Source organism: Lissotriton helveticus, chromosome 3_2, assembly GCF_964261635.1.
Source record: "Lissotriton helveticus chromosome 3_2, aLisHel1.1, whole genome shotgun sequence".
Lineage (NCBI taxonomy): Eukaryota > Metazoa > Chordata > Amphibia > Caudata > Salamandridae > Lissotriton > Lissotriton helveticus.
This window is the reverse complement of record NC_136062.1, coordinates 441,080,317-441,102,525: the sequence shown is the minus strand read 5'-3', so window position 1 is coordinate 441,102,525 and position 22,209 is coordinate 441,080,317.

Below are 22,209 nucleotides of genomic sequence, written 5' to 3'. Positions count from 1 at the left end.
GACCAGGACCCATAGAGCCCTCAGGGAACTAGTATTAGGGAACGGGCTGATAGATGTGTGGAATATACTGCGACCCTCCGTATCTGGTTTCACTTTTTTTTCAGTCCCACATCAAAAGTTTGTTCACTTAGATAATTTTTTTACTTCTCCAGATTTCATAGAGAAAGCAAATATCGATATAATGCCACAACTCGTTTCAGACCATAACCCTGTTGTATTAGAAATATAATTACTCTCCCAAAATAAAGGTCCTAAGAGACAGTGGTCGTTTCAAAGGAATTTACTGATGGATGAGGATTATCTTCTGCATATGGCCAAAATTATCAACGAGTTTTTTTCATGTAATAACGAGACGACTTTGGTCCAAATAGTTTGGGACACTTTTAAATCAATAATAATGGGAGAAACTATTAGTTACTCCAATTTCCAGCAGAAAAATAAACGAAATAAATGTAAGAAAGAATTGGATAAAGTGATGAAGGCAGAGTTAAAACTTGCTACTAGTATTAAAACAGGTCAGGGTATTGAGGATGCCCAACGCGCTTTAACTATCGTACGTGCTGTAGCGTATTCTTATCTAGCTGACCAGGTAGCACTTAAATACAAACAATATAAGACTGAATGCTATGAACTAAACGAACAAACGGGTAGAATACTAGCACAAAGACTTAGACAGAAGGCTGCTTTTAACGACATCATAAAAGTCACTGATCAAGAAGGAGTAATCCAGGAATCTAAAGCTGGGATATTAAAGGCGTTCCGTGATTTTTATCAGTCGTTATATAATAAGTCAGACGATGATACTAGTGTAGTAAGTGATACGTCAGAATATTTGAAAAATCTTGATAATTCTGCACTTTCGGAAATAGATAAGGTTGCCTGCTCCCATCACTTGGGAAGAGATTGAATAAGCTATTCTAGGTCTTTCCCTAGGAAAAGCGATGGGACCAGATAATATTCCATTGGAATTTTATTGCACTTTTCGTAACATGCTTAAACCAGAATTACTTAAGATGTACCAGCATGCTTTTCAGGGTCATCCACCTGACTCTTGGTCTTTGGCTACTATAGTAGTATTTAAGAAAAAAGGAAAGAAGGGTACAGAGCTAGGGTCATATAGGCCAATTTCTCTCATAACCTCGGATAGTAAGATCTTTTCTAAGATTCGTGCCAATAGACTAGACGATCTTATGCCTAGCCTGGTTTCTAAGATTCGACATGGTTTTATTAAAAAAAGGGATACAACTGACCATGTTAGACGAATCATCGCTTTGTTAGACTGGGCGCAGGCCACGAGATCCCCAGTCGGGGTTGCCCTGTTGGATGCAGAAAAAGCATTCGACAGGGTCGACTGGGGGTTCCTGTGGTCTGTGTTGGCATGGTAGGGGTTTCCTATAGAATATATAAACGCTGTACGGGTGCTATATATTAAACCCAAAGCTGTTATCCGGGTTGCCACCGAGATCTATGATCCTTTATTGATAACAAGGGGGACGAGGCAAGGGTGCCCTTGCTCCCCCCTGTTGTTTGCGTTGTATATCGAGCCCTATTTGAATAGATTAATAAAAGAAGTCGGTATCCCTCCCGTTAAAATCCATCAATTGGAACATAAAGTTTTTGCATACGTCGACGATGTCGCGATCGTCACCTCTGATATCAAATCTGCGTTACCTAAAATTATAGAATTAGCCCAGGAGTTTGGTGAGTCGTCGGGATATAAACTGAATATCTCAAAAACTCAGGTGATCCACTCTACTGAGGCCAGACCGGATGGCGTGGCATTCTCGGCTGAAGCCTCGTATTTTGGTGTAACAATATCTGTCAGAGTAGAGGACATTGTACGGCTCAATACAGATCCTATGCTAGAGTCCGCTAATTGGACTCTTGAGAGACTGAATAATTTACATTTATCCCTGTATGGTCGCACTAATGTATTGAAAATGATAATATTTCCCAACTTTTTTTTATTTGTTTCGCACTACACCTTTATTATTCCCTTCTGTTTTTTTTAGTAAACTAGACAGAATTACCTCTAGGTTTCTCTGGGATTACCGGAGAGCCAGAAGATCTCTTAAATGGTGTACTCTACCTAGGATAAGGGGAGGCTGGGGGTGCCGTAGTTTCGGTTATAATACTGGGCAGTTTCATTAAGATCTATGGGAATTTTAATTTTTCAAGACTTTGTTATGGATGAATCAATTAGGCCATCAATTTACGAAATGGTTCTGGGGGTGGAAGCTCGGCAATGCCTGATGAGATTAATAGAACCTAGCTATTATAAAAAGACAAAATTTAAAATTATGATATCGGCGTTTCAAATCTGGAAACAGTTCAAAAAGAGATTTAATTGTTGCATAGACCTGAATTATTATACACCTCTCTTGAACAACCCGGTTGTGACTGAAATTTTTTGAGGCCCTATCATGCAGAGATGGCATTGTCGCGAGGTGCGTTTATTAGGAGACCTATATCAGGATGGGCAATGTGCTTCATATTTTTATCTGCAGCAAAAATATAATCTTACGAGAAGTGATTTTTTTAAGTGTCTACAAATTCAGAGTTTCTTGGAGGCGAAAAACGTATTAAATACTAATATGATGGGAAAAATCGATGTGCTAGAAAGCTGCAGGAAAAGAAGTAGAATTGGTGTACTATACCAGATGATGCAGGATAATTTAAATATATATACAAACAAATGGCAAAGAAGCCTCGGAATTGGGAATGTTGATCTATCTAGATCAATAGAGCTGGCTAGCAGGGTTTTATTTAACGGACCATTTAAAAGTCAACATTTTATGTCCATTTTTGATTTATATTATACTCCGGCTAAACTGGCGAAATGGAAAGCCAAAAGTGGAGATAAGTGTAGCCGGTGTAGCCACTTGGCTGCGGATTCTAACCACATGTTCTTCTGTTGTCCCAAATTAGTCCAATTTATTATGGAAGTACAATGTTTTCTAAATATAATTTTAGGGACACCAATTGAATTATCTGCGGAATTAGTAATACTTGGAATCCAGTCAGACCAAATCGGCAGAAAAACAATTGAAGAAGAAGGCTTTCTGTTTATTTGTATGTCTGTATACCGATATTGTATAACCTCGCGTTGGCTAGATGCTGACCCCCCAGCTTTTCATTATTGGCAGTCCAAATTATTAAGTATTTATCAACTTGAAAACGCGGTGTATAAACTAATGGGGCTGAAAAGAAAGGTATTTGGCCAAAAACTTTGGGCTCCTATTTGTAACTGGATTTCTTTTGTTCCAATTTTTATCATAATTTCTCTGCTCTTTGAATCTACCGTATTTTCTTTTATTTCTCTCTTTTTTTCTCTTTTTGCTCTATTTAGGAAATGATGCTTTGCTGGAGTTGTTTTTTCTTTTTCTTCTCATGTTGAATTATACTATGTATAACTATCCGCTGTCATAAAATAAATTTTTTAAAAAAATTTAAATTGTGATTTTGAATTAAAAAAAATTAAAAAGTTTAACTTTTGCATGGCTAATGCTCAGGCATGTCTGGTCTATCCCATCACACCCACCAGCCTCACTACATTTAAATTAGATGTCGCTTTATCTGAGAGAATGGAAAATACAACTGTCTGGTTTTCAGTAAGATATTTGATTTTTGATTTGTTTAAATTAGTTGTGTATAGTTACTGGTAATTTTACAGTCTCCAAATATCTATTGGTGTATTCTATTCACTTTTGTTTTATTTATGTTTTTGTTTTTATTTTACATTCTGTTCTATTAGTTTTACAGATGAATTGTTAAGAACTACATTTTGTTTTTCATGCATTTTCAGAAATAGTATAGATATATTTTTGTATTTATTATTCTTCATATGTTTCCGATAGCTTTAATTGTACAGTTGTGTTTCCAAGGTGCTGATAAGTATTTCACTCTTGCCAAGAGCTTTCTTGAGGCTAGTGGGAACAACGGTGAGGTTCGATTAATTTAATAGAATGGAACAGTCTGTTTATTATCACCTTAGTGATGCAATAATTTTAGTTGCCGCATAGACATGCTTATAGGGTGGGAACCAAATCTATGGGTTATTAAGAGGAGCTCACAGCAAGGGTGCTTCCAACTTAATTAACTACTATTAAGCTATATAGTGCTAGTTAGTATACTGTAAGACTCAGTCTGCACTATATGTTTTTTACCATGGAAGAATCTGGAATTCATAACATGTTATTAGCACAATTATGTCTCAATTTATTCATATCTGTAATTCTAATTATTATTGTTTTTTTAAGGTGTATGTCAGCGTATGAAGTACATCACAAAAAATAGCTTTGAACTTTTGTTTAGTGACTCAAGAAAGTACAAAATTTAGGATTTCATTAATTGTCAAATAAAATGTGTAATTTACATTTTTGTTTGCGATGCAAGAATACCTATGATGCAAGCACGCCAAGAAGAAACTAATTTAGCACCTAAAGTCTCTACAAATCCAACCAACACAATAACTATAACCACAACAGAGCACTTTTTTTAGTCAAAACACCAATTGACCTCTAAAGGAGGAGACAACATTGTGTATCTGTTGCAAACAGAACGTAAATGGATTCACAGACTAAGAACCAACACAGCAGGACTAAACTGTGACCAGGAAATGTATACATTCCTGAATAATGACCAAAACAATTGTCTGAGAATAATCAGGAGCTAAATCTGTGATAATGTTAAGGAAAAACTTTCCTGAATAATTCAATATTTAGTGCAGATACTGATGCAGCTCTATAGAATTACTACAATATTTGTATTATCATGTGACTCTTTTGAATCACCCACCCCAATCATTAGCATACTTTTCCCTCAATATTATATGTAAGTGCTAATTTAATTGAGTTACTGTATGGACCTAAACACAGGCAGCGGAGAGAGCAAAAGTTAGAAATGGGATTTCTGGTTGGCTAGGGAAAGCGCCTAAGCCAGGTAGAAACCACAACTCTAGTCAGGGCAAGGTAGTTACATGCTGAAGATAACTCCTGCTCACCCTCTTGGTAGCTTGGCATCCGCAGTCAGGCTTATCCCAGAGGCATTGTGTAAAGCATTTGCGAAACACACACAGCGATACACTAGTCACACCACAAAGAAACTCCACACAAAGTTATATCAAAAATAGCATTTGAATTATCCATAAAACAAATTAGAACATAATCACAAATGTACACTGTGCCATCTGGCACTAGGAAATACTTTACAGGGGATTATTTACAGGACAGGGCCGATCGGGCCACTGCCAGAACCATTAGAACAGGTAAGAAAAAAAACAACCAGTAACCACTGGTACAGGCACTTTGCATAAATCCCATTAGGCATAAGTATTAAGCATCAACCACATTAAGCATACAGCCTAAATCACCAGTGCACCCTAGTAACACTAATAAGGTGCACACATCACCTCAGGGGTGTGTACGTCAGAACAACCTCGGACTCAGACAGCTCGTCACAACACCCACCCACTCTGTCGGCCACACACTTGACCCCATCTTCTCCGCAAGCTCCCACGTCTCCTACAGCCACACCACCGAACTCCACTAGACCGACCATCACTGCGTCTACTCCGCCTTCCGGAAACCCACCACTGCACCCAACAGATTCCCCGCCACAGCTGGAGCAAAATTACCAAAGACCAGCTAAACAGCGACCATGCCCGAAGCCCACCCACAGACCCCACTGACCCCGACTCCGTCGCCAGCAACCTCAGTTGTTGGATCGACGACTGTGCCAACACCCTCGCCCCGATCAAGAAACCCTCCAACAGACACCCCAACAAGAATGCCAGCTGGTGCTCTGCGGATCTCCAGACCTCCAAACAAGTCTGCTGAAAACCAGAGAAGAAATGGCTTCAATGAACAGACACCGGAGAACCACATAGCCCACAAGAACGCCATGCGCCATCATCATAACCTCATCAGCTCCACCAAAAATAGCTCCTTTAAGGACCGCCTCGACAACAATGCACACAACAACAAAGAGCTCTTCAACATTGTGAAGGAACTCTCCAACCCTAGCTCCAACACCAACGACATCCCACCATCGCAAGACCTGTGCAACTCCCTTGCCTCCTTCTTCCATCGCAAGATCGCATACATCCACGACAGCTTCAACAACCAGACCACCACGTCAGCCTATGACATCTCAGATGCCACGACCACCACCCACAATGACACCCTGCTCCCTAACATCAATGACAACGACACCATCAAAATTATGAACAACATCCACTTCGGCTCCTCGTCAGACCCGTGCCCACACCACATCTTCAACAAAGCCAGCGCCACCATTGCATCCCATCTCCGCAAGGCCATCAACATCTCCTACAAGACTGCAACCTTCCCAGATAGCTGGTAGCACGCCGAGATCAAGGGACCTCAAGAACTTCCGACCCATCTCCCTGCTCCCGTTCCCGGCGACGGTCAATGAAGAAAACGTCAACAAACAGCTGACCCACTACCTCGAAGAGAACAACATCCTGGACCCGTCCCAGTCCGGGTTCCGCAGCAACTACAGCACTGAAACGGCCCTCATTGCCACTACCGATGACATCAGGGCCCTGCTGGACAATGGTGAGACAACAGCCCTCATCGTCCTGGACCTATCAGCCGCCTACGACATGGTCTGCCACCGCACGCTACGCACACTCCTCCATGACACAGGAATCCTAGACAAAGCACTGGACTGGACCACCTCCTTCCTCTCCGGCAGAACCCAGAGCGCCCGCCTCCCCCTTTCCGTTCCAAAGCCTCTAAGATCATCTGCTGCGTACCACAAGGATCAACCCTAAGCCCGACATTGTGTTACATCTACATGGCCCCGCTCACCCACGTCGCCAGACTGCACGACTTAAACACCATCTCCTACATCGACGACACATAGCTGATCCTCTCGCTCACTAAGGACCCCCTCACGGCCAAAACCAACCTCCACGAAGGAATGAAAGCCGTCGCCGAATGAATGAAGAACAACCGCCTGAAGCTAGACTCGGACAAGACGGAGGTCCTCATCCTCGGCTCCACCCCCTCAGCCTGGGGTGGCTGCCTGCTTTCCCGCTGTGCGGCCATTTTGTTCCTGGCAAAAACAAGGAGGGACTGAGACTTGTCTCCAGCCGGCTCTTCCCCGGGTTACTCACCTCCCCATCAAGCCCTCAAGACACTTCGCTTCCTTTGGGCGGGGCACAGCCACACAGCCCCGTTCACGGGCACCTCTCCCTGCGGGTCCAGTCTCTCGTCGTTGAGCAGGTCATTCTTGGTTTGCTCTGGCGAGCCTGCGAGGCTCTGTCTATGTCTGGGCCACCCACGGGGCTCTCCTCAGCACACCAGGAGCCCCGCCTTACACCAAGCACAGGGCTGCCTGTCTTCTGGTGGGGCTGCTCAGCAGTTGGCTCTGCATCAGCCTCGCGACTGGTCAGGCAATGGTTGCCAGACTTCCAGTTTTGCTCAGAACGGGCTGAGCTGGTGCCCTTTTCCTGGTGTTTTTGGGCAACAAAATGGGCAACAACGGAGTGCACATCATACACTCGGCAGGCAAAGTTGAAGCCCCCTCCTCGAGCTTGTAGAAGCCCGCAGGACTATCCTCACCACCACGGGAGCCCCACCCACAACCAGGCAATAGCCTCCTGGCTTCCTGGTTTGAGGCTCTTCAGCCACGGCACCTTCCCAGATTCTCAGTGGGAGCCCCATCCATGAACTCCCAGGGACAATAAAAGATTTCAGCGCTCACAAGGCGCTAGTACCCAAGTTTCAGAGTGGCAAAGTTGCGCACAGGCAGGCCAGCACATAGGGACCCCAGGAGACAGCAGCTGGGTCCCACGGCGCTACCTTCTTGCCCAGCAGTCCTGTAGCAACAAGTCAGCACCAAAAAGCACACAGACATGGGGTCACAGCCCCTTTATTTATATTAATCAGGTCTTTGTTCTGCCCTGGCACAGGGCTTGGGGGTCCAGTCCCAACTGGTTCTGGGGCTACTGAAGCCTTTTCCATACAGTGCTCAAACCCTCCTTTATCAGGTTATTTTCTGGCCCCGGGCACACCACAGGGGGCAGAACCAGCATTGTAACAGCCAGGCACATACCTATTCAGTGTCAGAAGCTACTCCTCCCACTACTCTGAATGCAGATCAGGTCTATTCAGCCTAGCGCTGACTTACTCAGCCCCTCTGGAGCCACGGCACCTCCCCAGTCCCTGTCACTCTAGTGCCAGACATGAAATACACGTCAGGCATGCACAAAAACACATAGCACACAAAAATGCCTACTTCTAAAACTTACAGAAAATTAGATATCTAGCTGCCCATTTATTAGGCTGTCAACATTTTAACAGACTAAGACCAAAATCACAAATAAGATGGTCTCCATCACATAAATATTCCTTTTCTGAAAATTATAATGCATTTTTAGAAGTACACAAGGTAGAATTGGACAACACTTCACATTTTACATAGTGTGGAAAATAAGCTCAAAATGTGGAAACAACAAACACAAATATTACACAATCAATTAGTGATTTCACAAGGCAATACTTCACAAGTGAAAAATAAAGTGAAGACGTCAAGACAAAACACATAAAAATCAATTGTAGCTTTTACCAGTCAAAGAGAAAACAATAGTCAGGTCACCCATATAACCATCAAAACAGAGTTGGGATACCATCCAACGGGGGTATTTTCATTTCATGCAAAAGTGGATATACATTTTAGAAAAATTATTTCCCTCAATTGCTATACAATTTTTAACACAAACTGGTCCCCTCTTGTTAAAAATGTGCCAACGCGTTTCAAAACTCTTTTTATTTTGAGGGATTCTCTTCGGGGCTTTGACTGGGTTCTCTTATTCTTGTTAGGAATCTCGGCAGCCAAGAAGAGTGTAGGATGGTCGCGAGAGAAATAAACACTATTGTTTTCTCTTTGACTGATAATAGCTCCAATAGATTTTTATGGGCTTTGACTTGATATCTTCACTTGTGAAGTATTGCCTTGTAAAATCCCTAATTTATTGTGTTATATTTGTGTTTGTTGTTTCTACATTTTGAGCTTAATTTCCACACTATGTAAATTGTGAAGTGTTATCCATTTTTACCTTGTGTACTTCTAAAAATGCATAATTTTCTGAAAAGGAATAATTAAATTATGTAGACCATCTTATTTGTGATTTTGGTCTTAGTCTATTAAATTGTTGACAGCATAATAAATGGGCAGCTAGATATCTCATTTTTTGTAATCTACTGGCCCAATCTAGCTGTGTGGTATAGAGCGCAGCCCTTGTAATACTGAACTTCTAAAAATGGCATTTCAAAAATAGTGAAAATACATCTCCACACACCTTTATGCAGTATTTATTACCACTATTCCAAACATACCAAACTTGACCACGTTGCTCCTCGCATATTAGAAGTTATCACTGAAACACTTATCAGGGAATCCTCAGAGCATTCCTATGAAAGGGCAGCCTCACCGCAGTAAGAAACCAAAAATGGCAGTTTGTCACTACGAGGACATGTCACACATTCAAGGCACATGTCCTACCTTTTACCTACAATGCACCCTGCCCATAGGGCTAGCTAGGGCCTACCTTATGGGTGACAGACATGTAGTAAAAGGGGAGTCACAGACGTGGCACCCACTTTATGTTCCATGTCACAGAGGCAGTAAACTGTGTGCACATTCCCTGCAATGGCAGATGCCTGAGACAGGTTTTGAAAGGCAGCTTTGGTGGGTGACGCAAGCAGTGTTGCAAGCCCACCAATGGCATTTAATTTACTGGCCCTGGATGTCTGAGACACCACTTTACAAGGGACTGACAGGTAAATTAAATATGCCAAACAGGTGAAGACCAATTTTACCATGTTTACCACAGAGAGCACACGCACTTTACACTGGACAGCAGTGCTAAAGTGCCCAGAGTCCTAAAACCACCAACACCAGGTCAGAAAAAGACTAAGACAGAGGCAAAAGGATCAGGGATGACCCTGCTAAAAGGGCCAAGTCCAACAGTGTAGATGTGAAAACCTGCATTTTTATGGCCAACCTTTAGATTGATGACAAACTTACACAATTTCACATGCATACCATGGGTGCATAACACAAACATGTCATCACTCGCAATTATTGGTTGCAGTGAACTAATTTGTCTACTGGCCCTGGGTATCTGGCATATCACTTTACAAGGGACTAACAGGTAAATTAAATAAGCCAAACAGGGGTAGGCCAATCTTGCCATGTTTACCACAGAGAGCACACGCACTTTACACTGGACAGTAGTGCTAAAGTGCCCAGAGTCCTAAAACCACCAACACCAGGTCAGAAAAAGACTAAGACGAAGGGAAAAGGTTCAGGGATGACCCTGCATAAAGGGCCAAGTCCAACAGCGTAGATGTGAAAACCTACATTTTATGGCCACCCTTTTGACTAATAACAAACCTACACAATTTCACATGCATACCAAGGGCGAATAACACAAACATGTCATCACTCGCAGTTACTGGTTGCAGTGAAATTATTTGTATTCGTGAGAATATCATAGTCAGAATATCGTCTGACATAAACATTGCACATTAAATATAATTTATAAACATATCACCCTATTGGAGTTCATAATAGAAAATCTACACCCAATAGTATTATAATTTTGTACACAATATGTAAGATGCAATATTTATGTAATTCAGTATGTTTTGCTGTTCTTATTCTTACATTTAACCCTTATTCATAACTGTAGTTATGAAATTACATACCAAACTATTATTCGTGGCAATTATGCAGTATATGACTTTATTGAAAGCAGATTAACTACAGACGTCCTATTAAAATAAACAGCTTGCATAATCCTCTATTTTGAGATGAACAGTCTCGACAAATTTTAATTCACTAACCCACAAAAAACATGGTAGCTTTATATTACTGTGCACACCACATCTTTCATATGCACAAAGTGGCCACACTTTAAAATTAGACATAACCTACAGCTCTGATTGAACGTGTACTTTTTAGAGGCCTGTAATAATAAAACATAGCTAAAACAGAGGGACAGAAACCATAAAGATGACTTAGTCAATAGAGTTTGTATGACTTTGCAGAAAATGAATAGAAAAACAACTTCCAAACTAACATTTTAAACATGCTAATGTTGTAGTATAATTAACCCTTAAAATAAGCAACCATGCCAAAATATGATTCTCAAATGTTCTTATAAGTAGAATGTCTATGCTGGTTCGGCACTGTTATCATTGATATATATATATATATATATATATATATATATATATATAAAGTATATGTTTAACAATTAAATTGATCTTGGCAAATCGCTTACCCATTTTCAAGTTCACAATCTCGTAAATTTTTATATTTCAACAGGAAGTTCACTAACCACAGAGAGTGAAGATCACACGTGGAAAGGCAATCAAAAGCACCACCCCTTGTGACAGGGACTCGGTGTTAGTCGTATCTCACAACACAACAACTGCACATTTCCTTGTATTGTTTTACTGCCGGCTCTTGAAGCTATGACCTTCACAATGAAACTAGAAAAATTGTCTAGTCTGTTTCAAAAGTCTACTGCACTGTTATGACCAATAAAATAGTAATTAACAGTTACAACAAGTTGTCATCCTGCACAGTGTGAGAGAAATCAAGTACAACAAACTAGTCACCATATTGCATCAACTTAGGGCGTCATCTGGCCCCGCCCCTTCATATCTGCTGAGTTTTTTATTGGCTAGTCTTTATTTTGATTAATTATTTTGCGTGCTCGGCATTGGTTACTTCGTTGTCTTGACCTATTACCCGAATGTTGCAGCACAGACTGTGTTGCAGACCCATTTGTGGGCACACACAGAAACTGCACAGAGATTGCCTCTTTGGCCAACCCCATTGCATTCTGGGATGAATAGCGAACCTGCCCCCTGCTGCTTTCCTGCGTGGTACATATTCCACTCCAGCAATGCTAATTTACATATCCATGCATTTTAAACAGTCGTTAAAAACAAGCAGACCAGTCTGAGGTGTGGAGTTTGCAGTGCACGTGGTTGCCCACAATTCTTTGATGGGCCAGGACCGCGTCACGCCCACCTCACACCCCCTAAAATAAAGCCTGGCCTTTGCCAAGGCCTGCAGCCTTCCAGAGGCAACGGGGGGCTTCGGAATCTCGCCGTTTGCCTTTAACACCCACCACATTTCCTCAACTATGACGTGTGCAAAGGAATCTGCAAGCATGATGCTATTTGAAAGACATTTTTCACTTTCCTCGCATTACTAACTTTTTTTCGATTCCATTGTCGCATTGTATGTTTGTTTCCTTTGTGGGAATTGTTTTACATTTAAAAAAAAGCGAGTTTTGGAAAATGATAGTCAATCGGGATGAGAAATAAAATGCTGTTATATTTCAAAGCATTTTTCGATCACAAGTTAAATGTCTATCTGTGTGACAAATAAATTGCTGACAATGGTGCCTGAATTACAAAAACGCTGGGACAGTAGCAAAATTCTGGATCAGACCAAGGCAACATTGCAAAAGAAGGTGGTACCCAACGTCTTATAGTGCCAAGATTTGTAGTGATATTCAGAAAATTACTAGGGCGGTCCTTAAAAATTCTAAATAGATTTCTTATTAATTCCTAAGCACCGAAATGAAGCAAGCTAGCCAAAAAAAGTGAAATGAAGTAGGGGGAAGTATGGTTACCAAGAAAGCAATGGCCTGGGTGTGACCGGGCCTCCAATGCTTGGGTTTCTTATATTTGCATCAAAGATGCCTGGCCTATCGACGAGCACAGAGGCTGGTGGCTCGACAAGCAATGGAACACAACAGAGAGGTGATACATTTTTCTACATCTATGCCCTGTTCTCACAAAGACTGGCATTTTTGCTGCTGGATCATCACAGCATAATCTCATCATTTCAGCACATTTTTGTTACTCTTAAAGGGGATTAAAACATGAATTACTCTTTCTAATAATCAGCCACGTCTTGAGTTTTTAGATTTAACTTGTCATTTGTATAGAATTTAAATTTTTGTTGCTTTGTCTGACACATATGTTGCCTTTCTTCGATTTTTATTTTATATAATGAGTTCTGCCATAAGTGCACAGCCACTCTTTATTTATTAGTGATGACAAGGGCTCTATTATGACATCAGCAACAACGTAGAGCTTGACTGCATTGGTTAATACAATTTAGAGAATTCATATTTTGAGTTGAAAGAGTCATTACATATAAAATAGAGGGCGGCCCTACAATGACAATGGCAAATTGCAAGAGAGGCCAGTGCCTCAGGAAAGCTGCTGGGCTAGGCTGCCGGGTCATAGGTCAGCCTCGTTTTGACCCTCGACTGACTGCCCTATCCGGGCATTTCAGAGGCGCCATCTTTGCTTCTCTGTATAAACAGGCCCATGTAGATAGTAGTAAACTTCGTATAGCAGCTGATAGGAAAACATCAGAACATAACATAATGTTACACATGTCAAGGAATTTTAAAAAGCATATAGCTAAAAAAAGGTCAGCACGATAACAACTATTTTTGTCATTCAGTGTCGAGTGAGTCACTCGATTGAGAGTGAAAGCCGGGCTCGAAACCACCCTTGGAGGGTGACGTTGCGTCCTCAGGATTCTAGTAAAACGTTGCACTGGGGGCCAGAAGTCGGCACAACGTCTCACTCGAGAGAACGAGGCGCGTTGCTCACCGGAACCTGGGAGCGCGAGGGCGCAATGCATGTACGTTTCTGTATGTTACCTGCACATGGAGAGCACGCCACTCCCATGATTGTTGTACGTGCGTTTTGCCATTAAAAAAACAACTCATTCCGGATTTAAAGTCTGTTTTATGGTCGGGGCATTCAAAGTAATATTACGTGTAACATTCGAGCGAGAAAAATAAGCAAAAGGTGCGGGTTATTTCTAAAACCAGGGAGTCGGTGCACTCAGTAGGTTTTCGCGTTGATGCAAAGTTTAAATTGAATTTTTATCAGGACTATCCCAGGCTTTCTAGCTTGAAAGATCCTATAGCAGGCCAGCAGAGGCGTGCAGCTGACACTGCCCCAGCCCACCTGGCCTATTAGACCATCTCCATGGACGCTTTCATAAGCCAACCTTGTTCTGAAGTTGGGGGCAGTCAGGGGCTATCACTTATCAATAAAGAGCATCGAATATACCCGCAGCAGCAAGGCTGGGGCCCAGGACAGCAAGAGACACAGCCAGGCCTGGGGCAGGTCAGGGTGGGCTGTGAGCATCCCTCCGAGGGCCAGGGCAGGTCGGGGGCCCTCCTGGCCCCTGTAAGAAGGATGGAGGGGCAGGCAGGGCCTTGTGCACCCTACAAGGGCCTCCTCCCCCTGCGAGTATGTGTACTCATTGCATCTAAGTGGTTACATGTTTAAAGCGGTTAATAGTAACACCTGCTATTGGTAGCGCTTAGAAACGACAGATGTACTGTATGAAGCGCTACCCGAATAAAGGTGCTAGATGTGATTCTGTGTTTGCAAGCTTGCAAAGCACGTCTGTCGCATCGTATGACACTGCACTGTGCCAGGGGTCCCCTGTGAGGGGGTGACTGTGGGGGCTGCCAGAGTAGGTGAGAGTCAGAGAGGGGGCTCACTCCCCTGTGCAAATGATGTGCCCACCCTTTAGCTCAGCCGAGGAGGCTGGCATAGGACTCGGCTGTGCAGATACCAGGGTGCACTTCAGCGCATTATTTCCCTGTTCGGGGCACTAGTGATGAATAGTGAAATAAAGCCATGGCAGTCTGGGCGCTATTTAGAAAAACACCACACTGAATTAAAATAGGAATTAGTCACTTCTGTGAGTGGCTTAAAATGAGACACGGGAGACCTCACAAATTACCATATATGTCTCTGTCTGGTCCTTGTAGCGCCTATAAAAACAGCAGCATCCTCGAAGCACTGTATCCAATATCGACCCAACACGGAGTACAGCTGACACCGACCACCCACAACACAGCTGAGGATGGGGGCGGCGGGCACATTTCCTAATGCAGAAAACACTCTACTGGGCACATCTGGGCTCACCTGGAAACATTTTCTAATTAAAAAAATGTATAGCAATTTAAATATCTATCTATCTATCTATCTATCTATCTATCTATCTATCTATCTATCTATCTATCTCTCTATCTATCTATCTATCTATCTCTCTATCTTTCTATCTATCTATCTCCTTCTATCTATCTATCTATCTATCTATCTATCTATCTATCTATCTATCTATCTATCTATCTCTCTATCTATCTATCTATCTATCTATCTATCTGTCTGTCTCCCCGTCTGTCTGTCTGTCAAGATAGATAGATAGTTAGATAGATAGATAGATAGATAGATAGATAGATAGATAGATAGATAGATAGATAGATAGATAGATAGATAGATAGATAGGTAGATAGATAGATAGACAATTTATATACATCTAAACAAAGAGGTTCTGACCTAGGTTGTTAAAATAATAGTTGCTATAATTACCCAACTCAAAGTAGCATGTCAAGGCGCGAGTAGGGCAGCCCAAATGGGCCTTCCTCAGACCAATCAAAAACTCTTAAATCTGTTGACTGCATCGCCGTGTTAGTTCTCTTGACACAGTGGCGTAGTCCTTGACCCGATAGCTATTTACTGGACGAAATGGCGCACCTGAATCCGCTTTCTGATGTCACTATATGTATGACGTCTTTTTGTTTACTAAAATTGCAATTGCAGAAAGTGAATTTAAGAGAAAAAAAAGTGCGGGAGTGCATGTTTATCCGCTAAAAAAACAACTGGTAATTACAAGAGAAGAAGAAAACAAAATGTCTATGTGTAACCGTCGAGCTATGTCGATGACCTTTCAGTGACTGTCTGGTGTGAAATTATGGGAAGGAAATAATGCACCGACATTCCGTAGGGTAGACGTACACGGAGGCCGCTCTGCCCACCTGGAGGGGAGACCTGGAAAATATTCAGAAATGATAGAACTGTAGTAGGTTCTTTGCTGTTATTATTGCCAACATTCTTAATTATGTCGTGATATCTCATATTTTTCTAGGTACATTCGCCTTTATTCTCCTAGTTGTTATTGCGTCATCACGTCGACAGAATGCAGTGTGGATAAAACAAAAGAAGGCAGCCACGCGCCCTTGAGGGGTGTTAGCCCGCGCATGCGCTCTGAGTCACAAGCTCGTGCCAGAACTCGAACCAGAGCTGTTTTAATGGAATGTTATTTTGCTCCCTCCCCTCTTGCTGGGGTCCGACTCTTTCACTGCAGCAGATATTAACATTAAAAACAAAAAATTGCGAACATTGATTATTTGCTGCCATAAAACACCACTGACCCCACAAAGGGTAATGAAGAAAATAACACAACATTAAAATATGTTTTTGTGCTGTATAGCGATTCGGTGCAAATTAACACATCCCAGGGAGTTTGAGTAACCTGTCCCCACGTCTGCAAGTTAGCCGGGGCCTAGGCTTTGACTCAAAGTGCTGTATTTGTACCGCACTTACATTCATCTATTCATTTAACCGAGCCCATTCTCTCCGTTCAAGAAACAGAAAAGAGTGATACATTGCTTCCCAGAACCCAGTTGTTAAAGTTATGACAGAAATTCTGGAAAAACGGAGTATTCCATTTTTCTAATTTAGCTTCTTGAGAAATACAGCTTTTCATCAACTGCATAACATAGAACAATTTTGTACCAGCCCAAAAACGGGGAGAATTAAAATTTTGGGCACACATGGGATGCTAAATGTGAGTCACCAAAGGTTTTTACAAAAATATCCGACCAAACAAACAATTTATTTTTATCAATATTGTTTTGCTACTTATGTAATTAAGAAGGACCTGAGTTTGCTTCAAAGAAAGACCATCTTTCATTTAAAATGTGGTTTTGTTTTAAATAAACGATATATGTATATATCTATATATCTATCTCTCTCTCTCTCTCTCTCTCTCTCTCTCTCTATATATATATATATATATATATATATATATATATATATATATAGACACGCACGTACCAACAACAAAAAAATGAAATCATCGTATTTCATATTCTGATGCAAATTGCTCCAATCCATACTACAGAAGTAGCAACAAAGGCAAAAATGATTTCCTTTAATTTTGCAACAGTACAAAGTTTGTATGACTTGACAAAAGTCTGATCAGCCACTAAATGACGCAAAAGAAAAGATACTGTCTTCAAGATTATTGACCTATCAGCCATCCTGGTACAAGCCTGCTTTCATCCTAGAAACGAAAAACAAGCATCAGCCGAGGAATTACGCAAACTGTATCTGAAAAACACCCTATTTTTAGCATCAACATTTTCAGGAAATAGCAGGGAGAAACGTCACACTTTAAAGATCGGGGCCATTTAATCAGTAGCACTCAGGCTCTCAAAGATTTGCAGCAACCACAAATCTTTAGATTTAGAAAGGGCTCGTCTCGCAGTTTCTTGGCACATGTAACTAAAAGCCTCCCCACGTTCACCGTTTTATGTTGGTAAATAAACATATTTACATGCATTCTGCTCGAATATTTCATGTGTTCCTTACCTCATACCATATTTGAAATGTTGGTCAAGGGAATCCTATTTCTCTTACCCTTAGTTTTTTTCACTGTTAAAGAGTTTTTGTCATGCTCACCTTTCTTTTAACAAAGCTTCCGGGCTGGTGCCACAACTTCCGCGTTTGCCTCTCCTTCGAAAATGAATAAAGTGCCTGAAATATGTGGACTATGAGGTATTGTATTCAAGATCGACCACCCAAATTTTTCACTCCCCCCCCCCTGTTGTGCACACACTATAGCTCCGTGTTTCAAACTGTTTTTAAAGTGTCCCATATAAAGAAAGAAATAACTGTTCTCCTGCGCGGCTATGATAAACTATATCAGACCATGGGGCTTAATTACAAGCTTCTTGCGCCACTCTTGCATCATTTTTAACATGGGAAAAGTGTCGCAAAAGTGGTGCAAGGGGCTTGTAAATCTGCCCCCATGTTTCTTCGCCTGACGCCTTTGCATTTTTTTCTTTGACTAAAGTCAGTACTTCCGCAATGTCACGTGTTGGCTTTATACAAAACCGCAGCTAGGCCGCGTTTGGACCGGAAGTCGTTGCTGAGGGCTCTACAACGTTGTTCTTGTTTGGAACACCGCGTATATTTTTGGGCATGAAAGATTTGGTAAAGGGTCTAAGGTGTTTTGCCAAATTAATCACAGTAATGCAATGTTTGAGTCGTAATGAGCGTCACATCCAGTTGGGCGTTTTTTTTAAGAGCAGAGGGGGCGATGGGGATTATGCTTACCCCGTACAGGTAACTAGTGACAGAAATGCTAGCATGGTGTTATTTTTCTATTTTTGTTACTGAAAAACACAATAAAATCACTGTCTTGCCATTTCATGCAAAACATTTTACTTCTAGTAATACAACTTCTTAAACCCACCCACCATCACAGTCGACGTAGGTGAGTGGATGGTTGTCAGGGCCCCCCAACACACCACCGACTACTGCACTCTCATACAACAGGCCATGCAGTGTACAAGAGAATAAATCAAGACAGCAACGGAATGCTTTTAGCCACACCCATCAAGCTCCAGAGGCCAACAAGCTACTGCAAAAAACAAGGGGGCATATTACCAACAAGTAGCGATAATTATCGCTAAATAGGCTTAGCGGCAATTTTTTTATCGCTGCTTATCCCTGGATATGTTAGCGGAGAAAACATGCTATTAGCAACGTTTTTTTCCATTGTGCTAAAATATCCAGCGATAGGGGCGAAATGCGTGAATATAGCTGAGAATACAGCGATATTCATGCATTAGTGACAAAATGCTCTTAGCCATGTTATCCACCTCCCATTGGATAACATAGCTAAGAACTGGTCTGAGCAGGCGTTGGTTTTTTGGCGATAGCGGGAATATTTCCATCGCTACGCCTGCTTTGCTAAGAGGCGATAGCGATGTTAGCAACTGCTTTCAGCCGCTAACAGGTTGGGTACGCCCACTTTGCATGTAATTAGCGATAAATATCGCTAACATGCAAAGCGGGCCCCAAACCGCTCCCTATCGCCTAAAAGCTGTTGCTAACATCAGTTAGCGACAGCTTGCTAATAGAGCGATAGAGTTATCGTGCTTAGCGGCCGAAAACCGCCGCTAAACCGGCGATAATTGCCTATCGCCACCCTTGGTAATATGCCACCGGGTCTCCACGCATTCATGACATACACACTCTGGTCTTTCGAAACCAGAGAGGGGAATTCTTACGAATTGCCGAAACTGAGCTACATAAAGACGTAATGATGACATCCAAGCAGTCCTGCTCTCATAGGACAGTTCTGCTTTGACGTCACAGCACCCTGACTCGTGCACCTTCCCTCTCAATCTGTGATGTGCAGTGTAGACAGGGACAAAGAGTTTGTGATAAATGTGTAGGGAGGAAAGGAGGAAAGACATTTAAAGTTTTAAAAATGTGTTGGGTTGTGTGTGTGTGGGGGGTGGAGTTTAAAAGAATACATTTTAGATTTTCTTTTCAATTTATACAACCTGAACCTTTGATTGAGATCTAAGATTATGGCTGGTTAAGGATGCATAACTTCAAAGACACTCAATGTTTATTGGTGGCTTTATTTGTGATGGGCGGCGGGGGACGAATGACTGAAACCCCCCTCCACCTCCCAAGTAAAATGCTCTCTGAGCACTGCTGATAGGGCCTCTTGATGATCAATACTCTGAGGAAGAGCGATTTAGTTCCAAATGCTCTTTTTCTTCGCTATCTACTTCTTTTTAAAAAAGGAAGGTTTTTGAAAACCTGATCATTGCCTTTCTCTTGAGCAAAAACGAAACTCTTTTCCTAACTAAACACTCACAAAAACATTTATGAGTACTGGAAGTAGTACTGCAGGAGTACTCTTTTACATACTTTTACGCACCGATTTGAATCGGTCCAAAACTTCCCCCATAGAAAAAGTGTAAAGAGCGTGCAGTCTTTTCTGTTTGTACTAACTGAAAATGAGTATTCCCTGAATATTCCAATTGTATTCCAAGTTTAGCAGTTTTGGCCAATCCCAAAGGCATGTGAAGGGTGTTGCAAGAGTACTGGTTTACTTACTCTTGCATGCTTATGTGAATTGGCCTTGCTAATGGACTGATTTAGAGTCTTGTGGACAGGGTACTCTGCCACACACGTTAAAGGTAACCCACCAGCTATGTTACAAGTGCCATAGGATATAATAAACTTGTCATTGTACACTACTCTGCAAAACAATACTCTACATAGCCCCAAAACACTAATCAACACCACCACACACACTACTGTACAAGACAACTCCTACTAGACCTCCTCGCCTACACACTGATCTACAACTCAGAGACACTAATCTACTAGACCAAATCTATACAACCCTATTACACTAAAGTACACCACCACAACACACTACTGTACAAGACAACCCCTACAAGACCACCTCGCCCACACACTAATCTAAAAAACTCATAATCGCCTATCTGCCAGACTGCTACACACAAATCTATATGATCCTCCACACTATTCTACACCATAGCAACACACTACTGTACAAGACAATCCCTACGACTGAAGTCATCTATAAAAACTCCTCCCACACACACTGATCTAAACAACTTGTAGACGCTAATCTACCAGACCAAATTAATACAACCCCTTAACACTAAACTACAGCACCACAACACACTACTGTACGAGACAACCTCTTTAAGACCTTCTCGCCTACACATTGATCTAAACAACTCATAGACACTAATCTACTTGAGCAAATCCATACAACCCCTCCACAATAAACTACACCACCAGAACACACAAACTGTACACGACAACCCCTACAAGACCCTACACACTGATTTAAACAACTCATAGACGCTAATCTACCAGAATGCTACATACACATCTGTACAACTCCTACACACTAATCTACACCACCACAACTCACTACTGTGCAAGATAACCCCTATGCCTAAAGACGTCTACAAGACTTCCACCCCTATACACTGATCTAAACAAATCTGTGCAAGCCCTGCACAATAATCTACCTGCCTCTTACACCATAATCTATGATATACATAAACACTATTCTACATGACAAAATCACAAAAACCTATATAACCCCAACACATTAATATGCACTGAAATCCATGGCCCCCACACACCAACCCACAAGACCTACACACGGTGATCAAACTGACATCCTCAAACTCAAATCCACACAACCCATACACACTAATTTACAAAATGTCTACTCATTAATCTACCTGACCGTCAAACACTAATCTACACCAGTCGTTAACAATAAACTGCACAATCTCCTATACAATAATTAAACAAGTCAAACTACACACTAATGTGTAAGATCATACACACAAATCTACACAGCCCCTACAGACTAATACACAAGATTGAACACTAAGTTACACTACTGCTACACAATATTCTGCAAAAGTGCTACACACATCATACAGACTATATTTATCTATATTTATAGTGCCCAGCAGCTACCCGAAAAGGGTTTCCCGGTGCAAGAGGCAGGTCAGGGCGTAAAGGACAGAGAAAGCAATTTATCTGTTGAACAGGCAGATTTTTAAAGACTTGTGAAAGTGAGTATAGTTCATCTCGTTACAGAGTGCAGTGGGTAGAGAATTCCACAGTGAGGGACCCAGGAAAGAGAAGGACCTGCCGCCCATCCGGGCTAATTTAAATTTCGGGACAACAAACCTTCCTCTAATGGCATAGCGGAGATTTCGGGAGGAAATGTGTGGACTGGCCAAAGCTTGAAGGTAGCAGGGGTCACTACATGATCTGATTTTGTGCATATAGTTCAGTGCCTTGAACTTTATTCGATTTTCAACTTTAAGCCAATGCAGTTTGCGTTGATAGGTCTAGATGGAAAAGGTCTTAGGAACTCCGCACAGAAGTCTGACAGCGGCGTTTTGTACCATCTGTAGTCTATGGACTACAGATTTGTTTGAGCCCATTTAGAGCACTTTACCGTAGTCATGCCTGGATCTAATTGGGGTATTGACTTGTGCCCTAACCTACAATGCCCTACAGGCTACTCTGCACCATTCTCAGACGTTCCTCCCACACACTAATTGACATGATTCCCTATCCATTCATCTACAAAACTGCTACAACAAATCTACACAGTTGCTGCACACTAACCTACACAATGCCATGCATACCAATCCACATAACCCATACCGACTAA